Source organism: Mustela lutreola, chromosome 2 (genome assembly GCF_030435805.1).
Source record: "Mustela lutreola isolate mMusLut2 chromosome 2, mMusLut2.pri, whole genome shotgun sequence".
Classification (NCBI taxonomy): Eukaryota; Metazoa; Chordata; class Mammalia; order Carnivora; family Mustelidae; genus Mustela; species Mustela lutreola.
The window spans coordinates 15,874,985-15,879,023 of NC_081291.1; the positions used below are offsets into that span (position 1 = coordinate 15,874,985).

General features: G+C 49.5%; 1 non-coding gene across 1 annotated transcript; it reads right to left on the bottom strand.

The window, feature by feature from the left end:
- Positions 1–2,086: 2,086 nt before the first annotated feature.
- Positions 2,087–2,159, bottom strand: TRNAE-CUC (transfer RNA glutamic acid (anticodon CUC)). The gene has a single exon. It is a non-coding gene; the product is annotated as a tRNA-Glu (tRNA).
- Between the last annotated feature and the right edge of the window lie 1,880 nt (positions 2,160–4,039).

Consider the following 4,039-nt stretch of genomic DNA (forward strand, 5'->3'; position numbering starts at 1 on the left):
TTTTGAGCCAAACTCAAGGCCTTTGCTGTTTCCTCTGCCCTGGACACTGTTCTTTCTGACATTTCCTTTGCTTGCTCCTGCGTCCCCCTCAGCTCTCTGCTGCAAAGGTAGCTCCCCAGGGAGACCCTCCCTGACCACTAGTGTCAAACAGCACCCATTCCCTCTGTCCCCGTCACTACCTTCCCATGCATGGTCCTGCACGTCTTCCTGGTACTCACGTTCAGCTGACCTGCTGTCCATCTTTCTTCTTTGTTTAATGTCTCTTTGTTGGGATGCCTATCTCCCCAAAGCGGGGCTTTATCTGCTTTATTCCATGGAACGGTATGGGGCACATAGTAGATGCTCAGTAATAGTTGGTGAATGAGTGAATTCAAAAGACTGTGGGTCTGGCCAGCAGGCTGTGGGTGCGGTTTAGGGAGTTGAGATGGACAGAGCCACAGCGATGCCCCAGCAATGGGACTGCTGTGTCCCTACCAGCCTGCTCATCTGCGCCTGTGTGGGGCTGAGGCCCCGCCGGGGAACCACCTGGCTGGGCCGAGTCAGGTGTCGAAGCCTGAACCCATCTCACGAGCCCTGCTCCCAGGCATGAGCCGGGGTGGGGGGGGGCACCTGTCAGCAAAACCTGAATTACTAGCAACATTTTAGATGAGACTAGATCTTCCTTCTATGGATGTAAGGGAGGAAGGCAAATGAGGCTCCTTCCCTTTCCCTCAATCCTGAAATTTTTATAAAACAAATAGAAGACATCTTTGTTTTCTTCCTAAAATCCAGAGTGAGTTTTTCTACATGCACTATATTGGTATAAAGCAAGCATCAAGGACTTCAAAGAAAATAATCAGCAACGATGCACGTAATTTCATTCTCTTCATTTCTGACGGCCCTCTCCGGCGCCAGCTAATTTTTGCGCATGCTGCCTATGAAGTAAGACTTGACAAAAAGATCTCTTTGGGTTATTTGAATTCCTTTCATCTGATGGCCTCAGAGTGCTGCAGGTACAGTAACTCGTGAGTCCTCTCCTATTATGTGGGTGGAATTAAGATATTATTCCCACACATTGTAGACTGAGAAATAAGCAAGAACCACAAAAGAATTGTAAAAATAGGACAGAGAAGAGAAAGGCTTGGAAACGAGTGGCTCAGCCACGTCAGAGTCACTGGGGAAGGTCGCTGTGTGTCGGGGGGGGGGGGCTGGGGTGGGGGAGCACCAGGGAATGGGGGAAGAATGCTATTCATGCCTGCGTCCCTGAGAAATCCCATTCCTCAGATGGGACACTTGAGGACCCGTCGCAGGAGCTCCTGAAGCACCCCCCACCCCGTGCGCCGTGTTCGCAGGCGAGATCCTTGACAATCTGTGCCGGCTGCTTTCATGAGCCCTCGTGATCTTTTTGGGTGCCTCTGCCAGACCTCCAGGGCATGGACATTTCTTCTTCCTGACCACTGTGGTCAGCAGAGAGCTCTGCCTCTGAGGAGCCCAGGCGGCAATTACAGCCCACGCAATTCATTTGGCAATTAATCACAGGCCCTCCTGGGACACGGCCGCTGTTGGCAGCTTCAAGCCGTTAGTCGGACTTAATTCTGTCTGGTGCATGCGTTGTTTGCTCGTGGGTCCCGTGGGTGCAGGGTGGGCAGGGCCACTGCTGGTATTTCTTTTCTGTCCAGAGTTTCTGGGTTTCTGGGAAGAATTCATGGAGGACAGAGGAAGCCTCTGCTGTTATGGAAAGATGGGAATGTCTAAAAGAGACCCAGGAGGACAATGGTGCCCCGGTGGTTATGTGTGTGGAAGGATTTGACGGGGGAAGGACTGGCTGCTGGGCGAGCACCTCTTCTGGACTTGGCCTGACAGTGGCATCTTCACAGAGGATAGTTGTCCCCTAACAGACACTGTGTGCCAGGTGTTGCGTCCAGCACTTGAAATTCATCCTTACCATGGTCCCCTGAGGAAGGGATTACTATGGCCATTTTACAGACGAGGTAAGCTGAGGCTCTGAGAGATTCAGTCACTTGTACAGGGTCACACTGTGGTGGAACAAGATTCAAATGTCCTCTGATCCTCCTATTCTTTTTTTTTCCCCCTTAAGTAAACTCTACACCTGACGTGGGGCTTGAACTCACGACCCTGAGATCGAGAGTCACATGCTCTACCAACTGAGCCAGCCAGGCACCCCTCATTTTTAATCACAGCCCCGCTCAGTGCCCCACCCCCCACCCCGCACCGTTACCAACAACAGTTGGTGGGTTCCGCTCTGTTTTACTGATGAGGAAGCAAGTGCGGGATGGCTGGGCTGCTCGTCTGCATCTCTTCAGCCTTCCAAATGCGTCTAGCCTGCATTCAGTCCCAACCCATAAATCCCACCGACACTGAAAGTGCTAGAAGATGTTTCTCCAACCTGGTGCATCCTTAATGATGAGGCCCGGATTTCGGTTCTCCAAATCCATTACTCAGCCTCCAGGGCCACCAGAGTGCCTGGTACAAGTGGGTGCCACAAGCTGGGTATTCAGCAGGGACTGCTTAGCTGGGCAGACATCCAGCCTGGGGGGCTCCTGAGGTCACCTGGGAGCCTTTGGGTTTGACATTGATGGATTTTTAAATAGTGTATTTATCAATGATTCAGAGGTATTCAAGAGAAAGATAAAGAAGACTGAAGACCAGGGATATCGACTAAACCACACTGATGGGGACCCTTCCAGGGACAGCGTCTGTCATAGATGAACCTAACTGACACTGTCTTTAGAAAACATTTTTTGGTAATAAAAGTAATTTTTTTTTTTTTTTTTTTGGTAGGAGGTAGGAAAAGACAACCCTTAAAGCAAGTGATATTTTGTGGTTCGCTTAGCTACCTTCTAAAGAAGTTAGAATGCCATTGAGTGGTTAGAATCGTAAATTCTGAGGCTTTCAGTATGGAAAACCTAGGGGACGGAGCTAGGTCATCAGAACAAAGGCAACTGGATGTTCCCCTTTAGCCACTAATGGGCATCGTACAAATTTCCTTCATGCTGCTTCTAAACACCACCACACACTCTCTTCAAATAAAATAATTGGCATTCCACTTCTGCAAGAACCCATTTTTGAAAGAGCCAGGCACACTGGAACATGTTTATCAAATACTCTCTTGCCTTCTAACCACAAGCTTCCCCCTGGGTCTTTCGGCTCATGCATGCTTGGGGACATCTGTCATTTACCTGGATACACTCAGTCATGCAGGTGTCTTGCCTGGCATTGCCTTCGTGTTAAGGTGGCCTATCCTTTTGTTGTATTCGTTCTTGTTTTGCTAATGTGTCCAGATTTTTTACTTCAGAGAACTGTGGCTACGAACATGGGTTTTGGAGGCTCACAGACCTGGATTCAACATACTCTGGACATTGCCGTGTCTCAGTTTTCTTGTGTGTGAAATGGGCTTCATAATTATTCTACTGCTCAGGGGAAATGCAGTCGCAGTTGTAGAACAATCAGATCAGGGCCTATGCAGGGTAAGTATGTTTCTGGTTTGCTTCCAGAAGAAGCTTGGGAGAGGGGCTCTTCCTCTGCTCTTCCACTACTATGAAAATTGGTGTATTTCCACCTGTGGGGATTCATCGCTGTGTGTGAGAAGGACAGAGAGAGGGTCAGGTCCGGATTGAAAAGAAGCCAAGCTTCTGTCTGCTCGGAGTCATCCCTAGTGATCAAGCAAACCTGCAATCCCATGGACATGAGGATTGGAAAGCATCTGGAGGCCATCTTGTCCAAATTCTTCATAGATGGGGAAACCGAGGCCCAGAGAGGGGTGCTGTCCTTGCCAAACATCACAAACGGATTGGCGGCAAAACCAGGGTTGGCGGCCAAGCCTCTTGGCCAGCTGAGCCTCAAATGAGAGACCTCTTTCTCGAAGTATGGCCCTTTGCGATGCTTTAACAGTCACGCTTTAAAAATGAGGGCCGGTTGCAAAGTGAGGGCAGAGAGCCTTTCTAATTTACTTAGTGAAGAAGAGGAAAATGATGGGCTTGATAATTGCTGGCGTCGCACTTTAACTCTGTTTACAGGGTGGAGGATTGATTGCAGGGGC